This window comes from Loxodonta africana, chromosome 20, assembly GCF_030014295.1.
Source record: "Loxodonta africana isolate mLoxAfr1 chromosome 20, mLoxAfr1.hap2, whole genome shotgun sequence".
NCBI lineage: Eukaryota > Metazoa > Chordata > Mammalia > Proboscidea > Elephantidae > Loxodonta > Loxodonta africana.
In genome coordinates, this window is record NC_087361.1 from 26,514,067 (window position 1) to 26,537,309 (window position 23,243).

Below are 23,243 nucleotides of genomic sequence, written 5' to 3' on the forward strand. Positions count from 1 at the left end.
AGCTCATTCAACAAACATTTTCTATGTTCAACATGTTCAGCTAAGCCTTAGTGCAAGAAGATGAAAACTGGTTCCTGTCTTTAAGGAGCTCCCGCTTCCTTGATTTCTCTTTCAACTCCTTTCCTGGTTCTTTCTTATTTGAAATCCCAGGACACTTCTGAAACCACTCCACAGAAAATGCCAAAGAGATCCACCAACTGGCATTTACTAAGCATATGTTGTTGTTAGTTGTCTTCCAGCTGATTCTAACTCCTGGCTATCCCATGTGTTACAGTGTGAAACTTAGTTCCATAATTTTTTCTTGGTTGTAATCTTAACAAAAGTAGATCATGAAGCCTTTTTTTGTGTGGCACAACTGGGTGGGTTTGAATTGCCAAACTCTAGGTTAGCGGTCGAGTGCGACCCATCACTGTGTGTATATATATATGTACAAGTGAAGGAATGACATATTCATATGGAAATATAACTAATTACATCATTACCACATACTCTTGCAGGCAGTAAAATCGCCTTTGATTTTGGAAGAAGAAAAGTTCTCTATGAGCTAAGATGGTAAAGTGCAGTTTTTTTGTCTTGTTTTTTCTAAACTTTATTTTATTGTTGTTGAGGACATACACAGTAAAACATACACTAATTGAATCATTTCTACATGTATAATTTAGTGACATTGATTATATTCTTTGGGTTGTACAACCATTCACACCCTCCTTTCCTGAGTTGTTCCTCACTCCTTAACATAAACTCACTACCCACTAAGATTCCTACCTAAACTTTCAAGTTGCTGTTGTCAATTTGATCCCATATAGACAATTCTTAAAAGAGCACAACGCTCAAGGCAGATGTTTTTTACTAGTTAAGCTAAACTATTATTCAGTTTTAAGATGACTTCAGGGGATATTTTTGGTTTAAGGTTTAAAGATTACCTTAGGTCAATAGTTTCAGGGGTTCGTCCAGCTTCCATGGCTCCAGAAAGTCTTGAGTCCATGAAAGTTTCCAGTGCCATTCTGCATTTTCCCCTTTTGATCAGGATTCTTCTACGGAATCTTTGATCAAAATGTTCAGTAACGGTAGCTGGGCACCATCCAGTTCTTCTAGTCTCATGGCAAAGGAGGAATGTTCATGGAGGCAATTTGCCACACATTGCATATCCTCCTTCAATTCCCAACTCTCCTTCTCCCTTTGTTGCTCTAGGTGAAGAGAGGCCAGTTGCTGTGTCTTGGGTAGCCATTTGCAAGCTTTTAAAACCCCAGGTACTATGCAATGAACTATGCAGAACAGAAGCACTAAAGACATTATTATTAGGCCAATTAACTGGGATGTCCCATGAAACCATGACCCTAAACCTCCAACCAAGGAACCAAATCCCATGAGACATTTGATTGTACATAAGCAGCCTCAGAAGCTAGTCTTTTTTTTTTATTGTTGTAAATATATTTATCACACAGCTTTTGCTGATTCAACGTTTAACCCTACCTTTTTAATCAACATGATTTTATTATCATCATTAACCTGACTTTCCCCCTCCCTCCTGCCCCTGGTAACCAATAATAAACTTTAGTCTCTGTGCATTTGCCGTTTCTTGTCTTTGTCAATAAGCGAGGTCGTACAATATTTGTCCTTTTGTGATTGATTTCACTATGTCTTCAAGCTCTGTCCATACTGTAGCATGTATCAACTTCACTTCTCCTACTGGCTGAGTAGTATGTCATTGTATGTATGTACCATAATTTGTTTATCCATTTATCTGTTGATGGACATTTAGGTTGTGTCCATTTTTGGCTACAGTGAATACTGGTGCAATGATAATTACTGTACAGGTCTTCAAGTGAAGTGTTATTTTCCATAAGGGGACTTTCTGTTTCCATCTTCTATTCCTCTGACAAGAACTGACCTCTCTCTTATGTATACTCTGGGCAACACTTGTCAATCTACTTGATTTTCAATTACCAGCAGCACTGCATAGTTTGATAATCAGGTTGTTAATCTGCAGCTGAAGCCCCTTCTAGTCTCTAAGCAGATATGACCCAGGCCTAACCATGAATGTATAGGTAACCATAGTAGTCAGAAGGTGGATATCCATTTTATTTATTTTTCCTGCCCCAAACCTAAATAATATGGCAATAGGCCAAGACACAATCTTTGAATAACAACAGCTACAGAGCAGGATAAAAGCCACTTTTGTTTAATTTGTGTGAATCAATTTGTATCTTCATTTTTTGTCTCCCTCTTTCATGTCAGCCAGGAAATATTTATTGAGTGTTTCCTCTGCTCAGGCAGTATGTTAGACTCTTGGGGATACAAGAGTGTGCAGGACAGAGTTTCTGCCTTCAATAGCCTTCAATTCCACTCGGGAGAATTACTACTAATAATAATGCAAGTAAGTAAATAAATAAAACTGTTTCAGTGAAAAACGTGTGTTATGAAGAAGATGAAACAGGAAATTATGTAGGTGTCTATGAGAAGGTAAAAACTGAACAGAGCCACAAGTGTTGAGAAGGAGGTAATCATGCAAAGATCTGAAATGGAAAAGAGGTCAAAGCAAAATAGTCATTCCAAGGCCTGAAGAAAGGAACAAGTCTGGTATATTATAGCAGTTTCCCTAAAGCTCAGTTGCACAGCTGAGGTTCCAATACCCAGTTTAGCTCTTCCCAGCTCCCCCACATTGTATCACTGGTACCTTGCTCAAAATCAGGTGGCCTGTCTACAACCAAGAAGTCATCCAGAGGAATCTGAGCATCACCATCCCTGGAAACTCTGCTGTGCTCTTCCACCTCCCCAGTACTAGACATCCACATCCATCCACCCCTTAGATAGACATGCCAGCCCAGATAAAGCCAGGCTTCACCCGATGTCTTCAATAATGTCACAGATCAAAGCCTTGTGAATTATCTAGTCACATACAGAAAGAGCATGAGTTTTCGAAATCAAAGATCTGCGTGTAAACCCTGGTTCACATGATCTTTAGAAAGTCACTTAACTCTTCCAACTTCCAGCTACATCAATAAACATTCACATGCTAGTCTGTGGGAATCTATATCAGCTTATTTAATAAATCTTACATAAGCACAGATTATAATCAAAGAAATGTGGAGTAAACAAAAATTAATAAGACGTTGTGCCTGCACTAAATGGCCATAACATCTTATAAAGGTGATAAAGCACAAACATTTCCAGAGACACATTAGAAAGTAACAGCACCACGGAGAAAGGAATCAATACAATGTAATTGGAATCAGGGTGTATATATACATACACACATCCATATACAGGAAACTGGAAATGTGGAAGATGTATTGGGACTGGAAAGACAAGGTATTTGCAACCTCAGATACAAAGATAAGGGTATACAATTCCATCGAATTGGAGGAATAATGTGGCATACAAAAGCATGGAAGGGAAAAATCATGATATTTGTTTTAAGTATATTTTCCAATCAAGTTTATTTTAGTAATAAAGGGGATTAAAGGAAATAGAATGAAAGGCACTTTGGGAGACTGAATTTTATTGTTTATGAATGACCGACCACTAAAAATTCTAGATTAAGGAGTGGTGCATTAAGCTGTCCTTCATGAATATACCTGTGCTTTTATATGCAGAAGAATTTGTAATGGGGAAAGAATGGGGGAAAGCTGAGAGATCCAACAGAGTCCACCTAACTATAAATCATATCAATGAGCAAGTACAGGATATTGGCTATACGGACAGCAGGTATACAACTCCCTAAAAGAGATAAACCAGCAGTGCTTATTATAGGCACTAGTTGAACACAATTACAGACTAACAAGGGTCTCTATTTAGAACTTTAAAGAAACAAGTATTAAATTTGAGATATTCATTATTCCCTTTAAACAATATGTAGTACCTACCGATTTTAATAGTACTCCTATTCAGAACATGATTACGGGGCTCTTAGCTGCACTTTACAGCTTGTGACCTAAACTAAAGATTTACTTTCTCAAAGTTACCATTTGTCTTTTAGGACCAATGGCCTATTTACAATTACATATAGAGATTAGCTATTTTGATACCACATTCCATACATTTTGTAATTTTAAAAAATATAAACCATCTTTAATCTTAAGTGTATTAATCACAGGGAAAAAAACTATAGATAGCCTTATCTATTACACAGAATTTAATACTGAACTTTAGTCTTGCTCCTTAAATAGACATAAAAAATCTGTTGCCATCAAGTCAATTCCGACTCATAGTGACCCAACAGGACAGAGTAGAACTGCCCTATAGGGTTTCCAAGAAGCAGCTGGTAGATTTGAACCGCCAACCTTTTGGTTAACAGCTGAGCTCAACCACTGTGCCACCAGCACTCCTAAATAGACATATGATACACTTTATAATTAATGAGCAAAGTAATAGAAATAAATTTTCATTCAATTTCTTTTAAAAAAAAGTATGAAATACTAATACCCATGTCATTTTGTATGTTGTCATTTTCATGAGTAAAATTTTATTTCAATCATGCAGTTAACAAGTATTTATTGTAAATCAACTAGGAAGTGTCAGGTAAGCATCCATATCCTGGCTTTACTGCTTCCTAGTTATATGACCTTCAGGAGCCCTGGCGGCACAACAGCGTGCCAACTGAAAGGTTGGAGGTTCCAACTCACCCAACAGCTCTGCGGGAGAAAAACTTGGCAACCTGCTCTTATAAAGATTACTCAAAGAAAATCCTATGGGGGCAGTTCTACCCTGTCACATGAGTTGGAGCTGACTTGATGGCACCTAACAACGATGACAACTGTTTACATGATTTTCGTTTTTTTTTTAACCTCTCATTTACTCATCTTTAAAATGGGATGATTTTAGTATGGATCTAATAGAAAGAAATGGGTTAATAAAAATAAAATTATTAAACAGTGTGAGCACTAAGTGGTTGTTAAAAAAAAGGTAGTACAGTATCATTATATTAAGTATCTTTTCCTCTCAAAGGGCAGGTTTATTTCATACACGTCTTAAAATTTCAGAGAATGAAATTGGGAAAAGGGAAGATAAACCATATATTACAGTAAAAATTTTTGCTTTTTTCACTTGAAGTCTGTAGGAATCAAAGTGTAGGAAAAGTTAGTAATTAACAAATCAATTCAGACTGTGTCTACAGTTAACTCTGATTATACACACTAAAGAAGGTTCATGTTGGGTCTTGACTGGCTGTCTCTACTGACAAATTAACCAGATAATTGGCATTTCTTATCTTAACTGCGCGCTGTAAGCATACAGTCAAGTCCTAGTCTCGACTGCCATGCAGTATCACAAGCCCGAAGTGAATTTGAAACAAAGGTGCAGTAGTTTTCACTTTCATTAACCCACTGACATGCCTGTCGCTAACCTCATTTAAAAAAGAAATTCCATAGAGATTTGGCGGAGTTAAAAGAAAATGCACTCTGTGTACTTCACCCCTCCATAATTAGTAATGTGGAAGCAGCAATTTGAATGGAAGTCAGGATACACTAAATGTCTTCCTAACTCTGTAACTAACTAGATGTGTGAAGTAAAGCAAGTCACTTAAGTGCACCTTATTTCATTCGTAAACTGGAAGTTGGATGGATGATAGGAAGAGGCATTTAGTATGAAAACAAATTTACATGCAAACATTTTGTTTTTCTATCCTTGGTGCTTTGCAAAATGCTTGTCACATAGTAACCAAAACCAAACCCATTGCCTTTCAGTCGATTCCAACTCATAGTAACCCTAAACAGCAGAGCAGTACTAACCCATAGGGTTTCCAAGGACTGGCTAGTGGATTGGAACCACTGACCTTTTGGTTAGTAGCTGAGCTCTTAACCACTGCACCACAAGGGCTCCTATTACATATTTACGAATGCAAACATATGCTTCCAGCTATTTAAAAAAAAAAAAGTATGGTTGGTACATCTCCTGAAGTCTTAATATATCAAGGAGTCTACTTAAATAATGAATACACTGTCAAGGGGACAAAAAAGATAAATAAATAAATAATGGTCAAGGTTGTCAGTTTAATCTATCTCTGGAAAATTAGCCATGACGGAAAAAGAAAATATTGTTAAAGCAGAATACTGGAGGAAATAAAGCTGGCTTTAATTGAGGTATCTTCAAAGGAATGTACAGCTAATGGACGCAGCAGTCAAATTTGCATCTGAATCTCATCTTCAAATTTGCATGTATGCACACAGATCAGGTACAGCCTAGCCAACCTCCCATTTCACTGTGCAATTACTTGAAACATCCATGTAATGGAATCCATCACAAATTTTGCAGCTGTCATTTATGTCAGTATAAAAACTGTCCATTTTCCCTATTTTAAAAATATAAATCAATTTAGTAATAATGACTATATATATATATATAAATTAGGTCCGACGGTACTGGGTTTCACTGCGTTATATATAAATTTTTAAAAGGTATTTACATTCTTTTTCCACTATTGTTTTTGCAAAATACATTTATGTATACAATATAAACATCTAATTCAAATTATCCATGGAAATATACAGGAAACATTACATTTCTAAAAGTTAGCTAATGTCAACGGTGGCAGGTAGGTGTACACAGAAGGCACTCATACTTCCGCCTGTAGAAACTCAGCTTGCGCCTGGCGTTACTGGTAACTGCTCTTCGTGCGCTACTTCTAATCCTCACAGTGATCTCGCAGGGGGATGTACTGAAGCCCTTTCAATGTTAAAGAAGTTCCAGAACTTTATACCTGCTTTCTCAAGGTCCTAATACTACCAACTGCCTGATCTGGGATTCAAAGGCCAAAGCTCATTGACTCAAATGCTAGCCATATATTTTTTTTTTTTCTTTTTAATACATGAATCGTTTCCTTAAGAAAATAATATTTTAAACACTTCATGGAATCATAATTAAGAATTATTAAAGAGAAATAGTTATCAACTGTCTAATAATTAATAATGGCCAATATTCAGAAAACTAAATTCCACGCTATTTTGTAATAACCAGTCTGAACGATGACATTATTATTGTTGTTTTCAACTGTTATTACTGTAATTAACAATCTGAACCACCTCATTTCACCACTAAAATACAAGTCGAACAACACAAGAATATGAGGCTCAGCTTGATAAGACTTCCAAAAAAAACAAATGCAAAATTATCTTTAATGATTAAAAGCCAGTCTGCATATCCTATTCAAAGAAAAAAGTATTACTTTGTAGAACAGTCACTTGGTTAATTTGAAAACAAAAACAAAAAAAGTGTTTGGACAGAGAGGATATTACACCAGTAGCTACAGTTTGGAACTTGTCAAAGGACTGAAGGGCAAAGAATGTAATGATGATAATAACAGATTTAACTAACTCCTTGTTGGTTTGATTACATTATCTGTTGTATTTTTTTTTTCCAAGATGTTGCCACCAATTTATCTGAAAGCAGGGTTGCAGTAAATCTTAAGTTATCTATCCAGTTAAATTCTATGCTTCTACTGCAAAGATGTAAACCATAAAGAGTTGATTTAAAAAGGGACAGTTCAGCTGAAACTGAATGTTGTGGGATGAGACGTCTAAGAATTTGTCTGGATCTTTGTAGTTTGGTTCTTTAGTGTGCATTTCCAGGTCTTCAAATTACTGATATTCCACAATAAATAAAGTATACAACACAAAATCATAAAACTTATTTTTCATTATCTTTTATTACAGACTGGCATAGACAAGACTCCATGCTGCTAGCCTGGAACATACTGCAATAGAGAAAAACTTAATTTTAATTTAAAATTAAATAAGTTTTAAGACCATGCCAGTTATTAGCAATCAATTAACTTATTTGAACTTTAGTAATTAAATGACATATTGGAAAATAGAAAATGTGCTGTTTTTAAAACTAGAAGTAACAACAAATTTTGGAAAAATTATGTCTAGAATTTTATGGATGTTTCTGTGTGACTTTAGTTCAATGAGGCATTCGTTCCATGTAACAGGCCCCATCATCCAGTTTATTCTAGGGCTAAGATTCTTTGTTTCTTCCCACATCTTTGTTCACTGGAATAAAACCTCAAATTCATTTGTGCCTTTCACTTTACAGTGTTCAAATTTACAAAACAGTGTTTCCATTTTCAGATCTTTATTTTCATCGCCATAAGTCCACACAAACTACAACCTCAAACTCAATCTATCTCTGGTATTCATACAAGATACTTCACATAATTCTCCATAGTTCTTTAATCTTTCTTTAAAATTTTATAGAAAAAAATTAATATTGAAGTTAAATATAAGTACATTTAATATTCTACTACTCTTCACTCTGGATGTCCTTGCTCCTTAATCTATTCAAGAGATGAAATTGGTCACATAATCATCTAAAACAAAAAATAAAATTTGCCCTTGAGTCAGTTCTTACTCATGGCGACCCCGTGTGTCAAAGTAGAACTGTGCTCCATATGGTTTTCATCAGCTTATTTTTTCAAATGCAGATCGCTAGATTTTTCTTCTCAGGTGCCTTTGGATGGATTTCAACCTCCAAGCTTTCAGTTATCAGTTGAGTGTGTTAACTGTTTGCCCCATCCAGGGACTCCATATATCAGCCTAGTGGTCCTCGTATTATTTCCTACCACGATGCTGTCTCTTTTCGTTTGCAGTGGTAGTATGAAAGGTCTTATTCATATTAGTTTTACAACAATAATTTAATTTTTGTACATATCCTAACTTGCTGTTCATACTTCAGTTACTTACTCATCCAGAGTTGAATTACTTGTGGTCATTAAGTTTTCTTTACAAAAATTCATGTCTTTACTTTCTAACTCATACATGACTATGATTCATGAAACCTCCTTCAACATTTAGGCAGTTTTAAGAGCATTCCTTTCTTTTCTTAAAACAACACATTCCTTCTTTATGGCTAGGTCTTGGCTCTTGGACCTTTTCTCCACCTGTACTCATTCACTTGGTAATCTTACCCTTCATCTCTTCTAGTCGGATTACTTTCTACATATATGTATGTGTGTGTATGTATGTGTATATAAACATATATATGAGAGAGAAATAGAAACATATACATACAGAGTATTATGTGTTGTGTGTGTAACTGGACACACATTATATACACACACACACACACACACTGTTGTTGTTAGTTGCCACTGAGTCAATTCTGACTCATGGCGACCCCAATCCTTACGTCTAGATTAGAACTACCTTCTGATTGCTGGTGTCATATATTCATCATCCACGTTTGGGTGTCTAGCAGGCATCTCACTCAAGCCATGTTTGTCTAAAACTCAAATACTAACTCTCCCACAGCCAGTACATAGCAGTGTTGTGCTGGCAATTGCTCGCTCCAAAAAACCCTGGGATCATTCTGACAATTCATATTCCGTCATCTCCCATACTTAGGGTACCGGCAAATCCTATTAGCAATACGTTTAAAATATATGCAGAATCTCACTGCTAACTCATCTCAGTGTTAGCACCTGCTCCAAAGGACCATCATTTTTCTGCCAAATTATTGTAGGCGGCTATAAACTGATCTCTCTGCTTCCTCAGTTATCCTACCCCTACCTTCCCTCTCCAGTCTGTCCAAGACACAGCAACCAGATCGTTCTACATTGTAAAATCCTGCCATGTCTCTGTCCAAAACCTGCCAAATGACTTCCTATCTTTATATATATATATATATATATATATATATATAGAGTCCTTACGATGACATACAAGGCCCTACAAAATCTGTGATGATCTGCTATCTGATGCTCCATACCCATTCCCTTGCCTCTACTTGTCTCCCACATTATGTCACTTACTCATCTATCTCAACCTCCCATTCACCGGCTCATTCTCCTCTGATCATCCTAGCCTCCTTACTGAATCTTGAAGAAGGCAGGACGAATCCTGTCTCAAGATATTTCCATTTGCCGTTCCCTCTATTTGGAATCCTCTTCCCTCATCAATCCACATGCCTTACTCATCAACATCTTCAGATCTTGTCTAAGATGGCCTGCTCTCAGAGAGGGCTTCCTTGACTATCCCACTTAAAATTGAAAACATCCCCACGTCCCCAACATCCCTACATTCATTTATACATTACTTATGCTTATATTCTAGAAATGAACATTGGTACGCATATTCATGGCATTTAGTATAGTGCCTGTAGCTTAGCATGTATTAATTAAACCATCGTTTAATGCTGAATGAATGAATAAATGGATGAATTGCTATAAGCAGCAGGGTTCTTTCACTTGCAGAGGACTTTATGGGACAGCTCAATTCCAAAAAGTTCGCAAGAAAGAAAATTTGGGATGTTTGTTAATTTTTTAATTGCACACTTCATTCTACAGAGTTTAATCCCCTAACTCTAAACGTCATGAGCGTATTTATTGGGTGTGATCTTTCCTAGCATTGAGAGTTCAATATTTTTAAATCCTGTGGTCATCTTTTGCTAAGCTATTATAGTACCCACTTTTTCATGGTCATAGATTCAACATTGCTGTAAATTATTGTCACAGCTTCAAGAGTTTACTTTGACACTTTTTACTGGCATTTCCAGACTCCTTCTTCAGAGGCTTTGATATGCTCTCTCCAAACTCTATGTGATGATTATAAGTTTGATGCTTTGCTTCCAAGTTATTACTTGGTTATCCCCAAAGCTCTCACTAACCCTTGTCCTAATTCATATTAAATTGACTTAGCTTCACACACTAAATGCGTAATGTGCATTGCATATATATTTCTAAACAGCTTTGAGGTGAATTACAGTATTCTCTTTATAAAACATACCACACTTAAATATAGTCACAGAAATGGTGAAAACCACAAAAAAAAATTAAATTGTAATGTTCTGTCATTGTGTAAGTTTGCATATGCAAATAATAAAGCACAATACAATATAAAGTATCAAAGATATAAAACCAGGACTTAGCATGTAATGAATCTTTTCTGCTTGTTTTATTAAATAAATCTAAGTATATCAATACTTCTTAAAAGTAACTATTTACAGAATTTATTACGCCTTACATTTTTATTACATTTACAGAATTAAATGAGTTTCTTGAATAAGTAGAATAAATTTACAGATTCTACCATTAGAAAAGCGTATTAATGATAATGTGAAATTTCTGGAAGAAGAATAATATTTGTTTTTAAATTTCTGAAACAGCAGTACGAATACTAATAAATATAATAATGTCAGAAAAATAATTTTAAAAAAGTAAAAACTAGTGTAATTTAAAATTTTTTCAATAAAAAAGCTCAAAAATAATTTTTAAATGTGACTTCTAAAAATGGCCAAATATATCAAACATTTATGTATACAAAATTTAACTGGATATATGAATAAATATAAATACCTTTATAAATATGGAGGGTCTCTATGAGTCAGAAACAACTCGATGGCAATGGGTTTGGTTTGGTTTTTACCTGCCACATTATTTTTTAAGGGTATACAGAAGAATATATATAGCATATATTTTGTACTTTATAAGCATTCTATTTGTATTGTTTTAATAAACAGGAAGTACACAGAATGAAATGTATGCTGAAATATTTCTTTTTTCAGGTACGGTCTTAACAAAAATGTTTTTATAGCACAGCAATATATAAGAAGACCAAATAAAATAATGCTTCACTATTTTAATTCTCTTAAAATCTATATAGCTTTCAGTTTAAAGGTAAAAATATATATTTGAAATGAATGTTTTTAGCAAACATGCTTTGCATATAAAAAGTCTAGAATTTTTGTTTATTGACCAATTTTCTTGTTTTAATATTTTATACCAAAAAAAAAAAAAAAACCGTTGCCTTCGCGTCAGTTCCAATTCATAACGACTTTAGAGTGGAAAGTTTTATTTTGTATGTAAAACTATATAAATTTTAAAATCCATAGTTTATATATAATATTTCAAGGGGTAGTTTTAGTTGGGTTTTGGAAGAACTGGTGTTAAGGCAGAGGTAATGTTTTCCTGTTGAGTAGGATGTATTTTAAGATACTTTTTTTCCCCACCATAGACCTCTCAGTGCAGTGACATTTCATAAACAAAATGACAAACCATTGAAAGTGAGAATCGAGCAAACAGGTGTACAGCTTGTGCCTAATAGGCCTTTCCTTAGTTTCACAGTCTGATAGCTTTCTTTGCGTACTGCCTTCACCTGATTATTCATGACTTTTTGCATAATGAGAAAAAGCTTTTAGACATGTTAGGTATGACATACAAAATCTGCAGTTGCTCAACCATTCTGAGAAGACATGTTGATTTCTTTTTAAGGTAGATTTAGCAGTCAAATAATAATTCGATGTAACATGATTAAAATATTGAACCTATTCAGTGAACTCCTTGAAAACACAACTTAGAATATAAAAAAAATTCTCATATTTATTTAAATGTGCTTAAAAGAGCAGTTAAAACACTATTTGCCATTTTTTAAAAGCTCTCCAATTATAAAGTGTTTTACTGTATTAGATTTGTTACCTTTATCCACTGTTAAAAAACGAAAATGAAATAATATTCCAGTTACAAATAATGTTTTTTAATTTGTTTTTGAAATCTGCAATCCTGAAAGATAAATTTGATCAACAAAGATCTTGAAAATAATTAATAACCTGTTTACATTTAAAAATCAACATTTAATTGAAATATTTATATTTTTACATTATTTTCAGTGATAATTCTATTAGAAACATATTCTGTATTCTCCATTTCTTTCATTATCCCTAATTTAATTGACTTCATAATTCTGCCATATAGATATATAAATCAGACAACCAGTTCTAATTTATTTTTACTACCCAGGTAATTTATTTTTACTATTCAAAGTAGTGGAAACCCTGGTGGCGTAGTGGTTAAGAGCTACGGCTGCTAATCGGCAGTCCAAATTCACCTGGCGGTCCCTGGAAACTCTATGAGGTAGTTCTACTCTGTCCTATAGGGTCACTATGGGTCAGAACTGACTCGACAGCAATGGGTATCATGGGTATTCAAAGTAGTGCAGCAATATTTGCCTACATCTTTGAATTTTCAGTTTATCTCAAGTTACTATTTCAAAAGATTTAAATACTTTATGTACTCTTCAAATACATTACCAAAATACATTCCTGAATCGTTATACTAATTTGCACTCAATCCTAGATAAAGGGAGTGTTGGATTGAAAATAGCCATTTTTATTTCCTCCCCCGCCCCAGGCTTATTTACAACATAATCTTTCGTATGTCACGTCATTTTTCTTCCCTATAACTCTTTTTACTTTTGCTATTCTAATTCTTTGGTTAATGATTTTCCTGTGGCATTCATGGAAGGCAAATTCATCAATTCCTTCTATTAAAAAATATCTTTTATTTTGTCCACACTTTTGATTGGCCCCTTTGCTAGCTATATAATTCTAAGCAAAAAATTTTCTTTTTTTTTTTTTGTGAGCAAAGACAATATTTCCCTATTTCCTCTACAGTACCTATTGTTGATGAAGTTTCTAGTATCAATAACATTACTACTCAATTTTAGTAATCTCTACTTAAACTAACATGAAGTTTAGGTATTTTCTTTTTATCTGTTTTGTCTTATTTTCATTCACATTTCTGAGTACTTAGTCTTTTCAACCTGAAGATGTGTATTCTATAATAGTTCAAAAAAATTGTATTGCCACATCAACTTTTTTTTTTTAATTCGCACTGCGATTTGACCTCTTCTCTTCCCTTAGAACTCATATTAAACTAATATTAGAATTTTTGTATGTATCTTCTGTCCCTTTTTTTCTTTTTCCTCATATTTTCCATTGCTGTGATCTTTTGCTCTACTTTCTGGAAAATGTATTCAACTTTATCTAAGAGATGATTAGTTTGGTCGTTAGGCTGGCTCATTGTATTATCTAATGTAACTGTATATTTATTTTGACAATTATATTTCTAATTCCCAGAAACTACTTATTCTTTCATTACTACTTTTTTTTTTTTTTTAATCAGCCTATTTCTGTTCTATACAAACAGCAACTCTGAGGATACCAAGTAAAATTGTGAAATTCTTATTTTCTAAATTATTTCTGTTTTCTCTGTTATCAGGAGTTGTCTTCATTCATCTTGGTCTTCCTCTTACATGATCCCAGCTTTCCTTATATATGTCACTGCATCGTACCCCAGATCCCATACTTGGAACCCTCACAGGCAGGACGCCTTATTGTTTAGGGGGACTATTCTTTAAAAATGCCTTGTGTTGCTTGGGAGGCATGTGTTCATGTGGTGAAGAGGAGTTTAGTCCTGCTCTATCTCTCTGAATTTGTTTTGTTGTTGTTGTTCTTGCTGTGTTGTTCCTGGTGTTGGAATTTCTTCAGGGCTCCCTAGAACACACTTGTTACTATTATTGCTGTTGTTAGTTGTTGGGTTGATTCCAACTCAGGGCAACCACATGTGTGCAGAGTAGAACTGCCTCATAGGGTTTCCAAGGCTCAGAAACAGGTTGCCAGGCCTGTCTTCTGAGGTATTTTTGGGTGGGTTTGAACCACCAACCTTTCAGCTAGTAGTCAAGTGCTTAATCATTTAAGGCACCCAGAGCAGGCCTCCTTTATCGTAAATTTGTATTCTTCCTTTAGTACACTACCTGTTTACATATATTTTAACTTTCCCTTTAGATTGTTCCAACAGTTTTCTCTTAGATATCAGGGAACAGTTACAAATATTCAGATATCTGTTTCAGTACATTCATTCATCTTAAAACTAAAATCTTAAGGAACACTTTGATAATAAAAATTGGTAGTCACTAAATGTTAGAGTGAAAGTAACACTGGCTTATTAAATATATTAATAAATTTTTTTTTATTAATAGATCTATATAAAAGAAACTTGTTAAAAGTTTATAAACATACAGAACAAAAGATACAGTTTTTCAGAAGAATGTATAAAACTGAATTCAACAAAAATCCAAACTACACTCCCTAAGGAAGAAACGGAGCCGTGGTGAGCTACGGCTGCTAACCAAAAGGTCGGCAGTTTGAATCCACCAGTCGCTCCTTGGGAACTCTGTGGGGTAGTTCTACCCTGTCCTATAGGGTCTCTATGAGTTGGAATCGACTCGATGGCAATGTGTTATTATTAAAGGAGAAATACCCAAAACCTTCCCATTATAATAAAGATCAATATATACACATTAAACCTACTTTAGACAGATTGCCAGGCCTGTCTTCCAAGGTGTGTCCGGGTTGGTTCCTCTATCGTGATATTTGGATGATTAATAAAAATATCAATTCTCGCATTTTCCATTGTTATCGACTCAGGGCAAGTAAAAATGTCCAGGCTTGTTTGTACAGATAGTTACCAATCTGCTACTACAATGCACTCAGAGCAATTTATCTGTTGCTGTAGAAAGCTTACCAATTGTGAAAGATTATCCTGACCTCTAGAATCTCATGACATATTTATTGAAGTCATTAGCAACTAGGATTTCTATGGGAGAGAATTATACAACTAGAAATTATACACCATGTTTATTCCACTCTGGCAAATCACTGTTGCTTCTTATTAATCCAAATGAAAACATATTTTTTACTTATGACATCCCAAAATAAGCAGCATATGCACTCTCTTGTTTGTTTAGTTAAGGATTGTCCTATAATTTTTTTTTATTTACAGCACATAAGAATTTCCAAACAGGTATCCTCTGCAAGTCTGCAAAACTAGTTTTCTGAATGGTCAAATAGGTAAACCCACAGATCATCGTCTTTGACTGATTTCTGATATTCTGTAAGTAGGGTTATTAAACTGATCAAATCAAGCTGGAATCATTCCCAAGATATTAAAAAAAAAAAAAAAAAACTCACTGCTGTCGAGTTGAACCTGATTCATAGCGACCCTATAGGACACAGTAAAACTGCCCCCGTAGGGCTTCCAAGGAGTGCCTGGTGGATTTGAACCACTGACCTTTTCGTCAGCCACAAGGGTTTCCAAGATATTAGGCCATGAAAACATTTTTCAAAAATGATTAAACATCACTGTTTTTGTAAAAACTACCCCCCACACATATACAAACAACACACACAAAACAACAACAACAGTAACATTCTACCCATAGATCTCTAGGGGAAACATGCTTTAGAAGAGGGCCTACAGCATCTGTACCGATTTTTTGTATGTACTATAAGGGACCATGCTAGGCATAAGAAATGTAAGGAAGGATAAAAACCATGTACTTATACTTAGTGTATTCATGATCTATTTTGGATGAAAGGAACAAGTACAACACTTAAAATCTCAGTAAGAATGATGAAATATTAACCAAAAAGTTGGCAGTTCCAATCCACCAGCTGCTCCTTGGAAACCCTATGGGGCAGTTCTCCTTTGTCTTGTAGGGTCACTATGAGTCAGAATCAACTTTATGGCAATTAGGTCTTTTTTTTCTTTTTTGATTTTTTAATGAGAGGGAAAGTTCTGTTATGCATGAAAATGTTAAAACAGACATTGCCAAGAGCTTGGAAAGAGCCCTGATTTACACTGTAGATGAGGGTAGAGTATACATTGGTGGAGAGTCAAAAAAAAAAGATAGCATTACTGTTAACTAATTCTTAACCACAGGGAATCGACTTGATGACAGTAGGTGTTTTGGGTAGAAGTGGGAGTGAAAACGGAATGTTTAAGTAATAACATCCATGCCATGTAGTATAAGGCATAGAAGATCTATAGGTTATATGTTTGAAGAGGGCAATCTAAAAATAAAACTAGAGTTTACCTTTAGGCATTGGATATCCATTAATTTTAATCTACAAAATTTATTAAGCAAATTTAGAAAAAATATAACATAGGTTGAGAATAGACACTATAAGTACTGAAACAATAGGGAATTGATGGAGCCTAGAAAAAAGGAGCTTTCATGAAAATACAAAGAAAGGAAGAGACCCAGGGGATGAAGAAAAAAATCACCAGGACTGCTACAGGTATAAGGGCAAAAGGCAGAGGCAAACATGGCTATCAATGTTTTAGCCTAAGTGAATGGCAGAATAATAGGATTCTATGAATTGGAATTGACTCAACCACAACAGGGTGGGTTTTCTGTCTAGAGAAAAATAAAGGAGCCCTGGTGATGCAGTGATTAAAGTGCTCAACTGCTAACTGAAAACTCAGTAGTTCAAAACCCCAGTGGCTCCGCAGGAGAAAGATGTGGCAGCCTGCTTCTGTAAAGATTTACAGCCTTGGAAACCCTATGGGGTCGCTATGAGTTGGAATCGACTTGATGGCAGTGGGTTCGGTTTGGTTTTTAGAGTAAGGAAGTCTGGTGGCACAATTCTTAAGCACTTGGCTGCTGTTCAAAAGGTCCCCTGTTCCAACCAACCAGCTGTTCTGTAGAAGAAAAGGCCTGGTAATCTGCTTGCATAAAGATTTCAGCCTAGGAGAGGCAGTTCTATTCTGTCCTATTGGGTCACCATGAGTCGGAATTGACTCAATAACACACAACGACAACAGAGAAAGACAAGAAATTTTAGATAGAAAGTTGTGAAAAGGCAGGAAAAGGTGCTGGGAGATATTTATAAACTCATCCACTCCTTCCTATTCTGTCTTTTATATAAAAAAAAAAAAAAATACATTTTTAAAAAGTATAAAAAAATAAATTTAATAACTAAAATAATCAATTTTACCCACAGAAAGACTAGCTAGAAAGACAAATACAACTTACTTTTTAGACATTAGACTGGCTGATCTTTATCCAGTACAATGAAAGAAATATATTTAATGATTGTCATATGACAGAATGTAACATACCAATATTTGGTGAGAGAAATTATTTTGTTTAGAGTTTCAAGATGACACAAAATCCAAAAAAAATTCCCAGCAGAAAGTTGATTCAGGCTAGATGTAGACCTAAGTGAAAAGCTACTGTTAAGGCAGTAAATTATAGAAGTGACATGTGATGCCATTCAATGAATGGAACCTTCTAAAGAACTTAAAAAAAAAAAAAAAATTTTTTTTTTTTAAACTGAAAATTAGCTAAAGGTTGAGACTTGAGTATGCCTCCACTTATGGAGTAGAAGGACGATAGCTTTGTTTTACCATCAACTGATTACTTATATGACCTTGATCTCATTATTTCAGTTCTCTAAGAATCCTTTTCCACATTCTATCATGAGGATATTTAAAAGTTCGAGTTGAAATCGACGTGGTGGCAACAGGCAACAGGTTTATGATGAAGTAGGTTGAAACAATGCACATAAAGGGTTATCCCAATGCTTGGCACTTAATGTTTCTTTGCCTACTCTTTTTAAAATTATAATCATCATTTTTGTCCATTTCTTTGACATCATCCCAGTTCAAACATCATTATTTTATCACAGACTAATAATATTCCCTTTTTATTTTTCAGACTTACTATCTCAAGATTAATATTCATAAGAACTACTCTTAACATAACTACTCTATTATTTCTTTTCAAAAAATTTATGCCTTATTCCAGTGCCGTCGAGTCGATTCCGACTAAATACAATTAAAAAACTTTAACCAGGTTTTCACATTCTCCAGGATATTTCCTTTCTTGCCTTTCTAGCCTAATCTCCCATCACTCCCTTTCCCAGTCGCAACATTTGAGTCAAATTGGACCACCCACCAAACCTGGGCATGCTAACAGCTTTTCAAACTAAATTTCTTTAAACCAAACCAAAAACCAAACCCAGTGCCGTCAAGCTGACTCCGACTTTACCCATGCCATTATTTCATGCTATTGAAATTCTTCCAGGTTATATATACATATATATACACACACATATATATACATATCCAAAAAAAACCAAATGCATTACCAGTGAGCCGATTCTGACTCATAGCGATCTCACAGGACAGAGCAGAACTGCCCCATAGGGTTTCCAAGGAGTGCCTGCCGGATTTGAACTGCCGACCTTGTGGTTAGCAGCCATAGGTCTTAACCATTATGCCATCATGGTTTCCTATATGTATGCATATAAACGATCTTGAATTTGGACTCTGTGCATCCTCTAAGCATTTACCTGCATGGCATTTAACATATATTGCTGTTATTTTTAAATGGAATCAAAATTGAAAGATGACCATACATAAACCCTATGGCTGACCACGTAGGAACACTAGTCTTAATGGAGAAATGTTGCAAGAAGTCAATTTTCTGCTATATAAAAACAAGAAGTTACTGAGAGGCAAAAATAGAACTTGCTCCTTTGAGACCATAAAGATTTTTTCAAACAGTCATAGGGTGGAGAATTGGCGAGGATATAATTGAGACTATTAAATCCATGATGGGTGTTGGATCCAAAAGATTTTTAAAGACTCTCCCATTCATGATTTTCAATTACACTGAAGTACGCAGTTTCAGTAGGAAGAACTACTGAAGCCAGCTACCAGGATTAAGGGCTATGTAAAAAAAAAAAAAAGTAAAGTCATGTAGAAATGAATGCGGTGAATGTATTCAAGAGAAAGAATGCAAGCTTAATTGAACATCAGGGTCAAAGGAATTGTGTGTGTTCGTGTGTGTGTGTGTGTATATATACACACATTTGTCTTTGCTTGGTAAGGAACACTGGAATAACAGTACATTTCGTATATATCTTCACAGTTCATTGTATATAACATTAATACTGTTTTTGTAAGGTATCATTGCATAACAAGTATCTCGATTTTTTTCCTTGAAAATAGTGATGTGCTTTGACTAAGTGATAGAAATGTTAGTACATGGGTCACTGCTTGACAAAGAAGCTTTCAATCATTCAGAATTACCAATAATAGCCCTCATTTTTACATAATGCTATAGCTCAAGCATAATGACCTTGAGGTTCTTTATAACAAGTGTTATTTAAAAAAAAAAAAAAAAAGAGTCTGCTGTATATCTGAAATTTAAAAAGAAAAATAGCTTTGAAACTATGAAATCAGGGTCAATTTTATATGGGTTTATTATTTTTATAATATATTCTTGCTTTCAATAATAAAAAAAAACTAAAAGATTATGATCACTACTTCAGCATCTAAGAAAGCACTTAGTAAATACAGGTAGAAAAAGGGAGCATTTGGCAAAAATACAGAACTGTAAAAATGTCAGAACAGAAGAGAGATCAATGGAAGAATGCATGTAAATGAAGGCTTAATCAAGAAGTTCAAACTCATGCATGGTTTCTGTGTGTATATGGATTTTATATTGTCATTTGAAAGAAAAAAGAGCAACTTGAAAAAATGATTTGCTAATGTTTATATAAAATCTGGTGTAAAATTTTGTGGAAAGCATGGATACATTAAAAAATAAATTAAAATTAATCGCAAACACAACCAAACCCAGTGTATACATTTACCTTGTGTTATGGAAAAGTGCTTTTACAATATATTTCCCTTAGCAGCTTATAAAATATCCTTTGCAATTTGTAAGTGTGCAAAGTAAATAAGAAAAGCATCTAATAACACAATTAATAGCCAAGTCGAAATTTACCATGACTAGTTAAGAGGAATTCAACAAGACAGGAGCTTATATGAAAATGTCCATGTTACTCTATTTAGAAAACTTTGGGAGAGTTTTTAGAAAAAGCGTAGGATATGGAAAATGGTTTAATATATCCCCTCATCTTCTGTCTCCTCTCCCTTCTCATCAGCCTCTGTGGCCAAGCTTGACTCCAGGCTCCTTCCTTCTTTCACACACGTTCTGCCTTGTACTCTCAGCCAAAACTCTTTGGGTCTTTTATTACTCACCTTATATTACTGTTATTTTTAAATGGAATCCAAAATGAATGAGGACTATACATAAACCCTGTGTTTGGCCAAGTAGGAAAACTAGTCTTAATGGAGAACAGTTACAAGAAGACAATTTTCTGCTACATATAAATGAGAAGTTACTAAGAGTCAAAAATAGAACTTACTCTTGTGAGACCATAAAGAATTTTGGCCAACCTCTTAACATTGCCTCTTAGAAGTTGTTTCTTCAGAAGCGTTTTCTCAAACCTCCTGGCTAGGCTAGGATCCCTTTGAAATATTTACAGCTATAATTTTTTCAATAATGTCCTTTTGTAATTACATATTTATTTCCATTTTCAGATACTCCATAAAGCTCCATGAAGGCAAGGAATGTGTTCGTCTTGTTTACTACTTCCCCAGTGGCTACCTAAATAAATATTTGCTGAATGAGTATGTGTGAATTATGTTTAAAATGTATTAATGTTTTATCCTATACTTCTGGCATGTGGGTAGATGATCTTTGAATTACTTTTCAGTATCTTGTTTAAAAAGATTGATTAAGCTCCAGTTGAAAAAAAAAAAAATATTAAGGACTTTTGAAATGCTGTGTACTTGGGCTGAGTCTAAGTCCCAGTTTCGCCATTTAAAAGTGGTGTGATCTGGGAGAAACCAATCTAACCGACATCGTTTTCTTATCTTCAAAATGGAGACAATTACGCCTAAAATGAAGTGAAAGACGTTAATAAAATATAAAGATCTATGTATCTACCTAATTTATAACGTAGGGCCAGACAATGTTTCATTCTGTTATACACCATAAGGTCGCCAAGCGCCAGAGCTAACTTGACGGGCAAATAACAATAACAATAAAATACTGTATAAACATATACATATCTATCTAATTTATATCTTCAAGTCAATCAAGAACTAGTATAAGGCTATGCTTGCAATATCCAAGCAAGAAATACCTTCATAGTCCCTTACCATCTTGCTTTACGGAGCCCTGGGTCTGGCCTGAGGATATCATATCCTCTGTATTCCTTGAACAGCAGTTTCTCCTCCCAAAACCTTTATATCCCAGGCGCTCTCGTCAGGGAACAGGGCATGTGGGGCCTGGCAGCCTGCGGGCCCAAGTGTGTCCAGGCCTCCGCGTCCAGGCCGGGCGGACGCCTGCGAAAGACCGCTGCACCAAAGAGTTCTGGGCCCTGCAAAGCTGCTTCGCTCCCGCGGTCAAGACGACCCTGAAGAGAGGTCGCTCGGAGGACCTCGGGCTGCACGGGTTTCGGGCTGGTCAGCCTCAAGCCAGGCCCAGCGGCGGGGTTGGCGCCACGTGGCAGTATGTAAGGCTCTAGGAGCTGCAACAGAGGCAGGGAGGCCAGAGGCTCCCGTGCACACTGCAGGTTTTCAACCCAGGGGGCTGAGGGCGGGGGAGGAATGCGTTCAGCAGCATTGGGGATGTAGGAGTTGAGTTAGAATAAAATGCAATTGAACCAAAAAAAAAAAACCCTTTTGTCACTGAGCCTTTAGGGAGACATGTGCATTGGTGGTGCAGTGGTTAAGAGCTCGGGCAGATAATCAAATGAAGGGCAGTTCGAATCCACCAGCCGCTCCTTGGAAACCCTGTGGGGCAATTATACTCTCTCCTCTTGGGTTGCAGTGAGTCAAGCACTGACTCAAAGCAACCGGTGCACTTCATGCTCCACCTTGTCTCTCTAAATTATATTCCTCTCCATCCTCCGTGAAATTCTCTGGCTTTGAATCTCATTTCCTCAGATCACAACACCCACCCAGCCATATTCTCTGGTTATGTATCTTACGTTTCTTCTGTGATAAGCACTAGCCACTAGGACTCCAATAGGGAGCCAGGTGCTAAAAATTATCGCAGAAGAAAGGTAAGATACATAACCAGAGGTCAGCAGTTCAAATCCACCAGCCTCACCTTGGAAACCCTACTGGTCTGGCTCCATATTTCTTTCTTGAACTGTATACTTGCCCACCCCTTGGTCATTTATATCTTTACGAAAACTATCAGTCCCATTATGTTTCTCCCTTTTCTGATCTTGTTTTCTTCTTACCTTGAACTCTTACTTTACTGCCTGCTTATATCATAGGCCTTGACCTTTACCCAAAACAACAAACGCTTCAGCGTTACAGTTTCAACCGTTCCACTCATTAATCTCTTTTCCAGCTCAATTACTTCAGCGGCTTGATATCCCCTAGTTACTCTGACTGCATCTGGACCTACGGCCCATTGAACCTACCACCTTTTCACTCATTCACCCCCCACATGTTCTCACTTTCCTTAGTATCCTCTGTAATTACAGGTCACCATTTTAATCAATCTGTTGTTTATGCCTTCAAGTTCATTGTCCCTTTCTCAAAGTGTCCTACTAAATTACTAAATCCTTTTTGTTGTTGTTAGGTGCCATCTAGTTGGTTCTGAGTTATACCAAAAATAAAAACCAAACCCACTGCCATTGAGTCGATTCCAACTCATAGTGACCCTATAGGACAGAGTACAACTGCCCTACAGAGTTTCTAAGGAGCGGATGGTGGATTTGAACCACCGACCCTTTTGGTTAGCAGCCAAACTCTTAACCATTACGCCACCAGGGTTTGCAACCCCATATATAACAAAGGAAATATTGCCAGATCC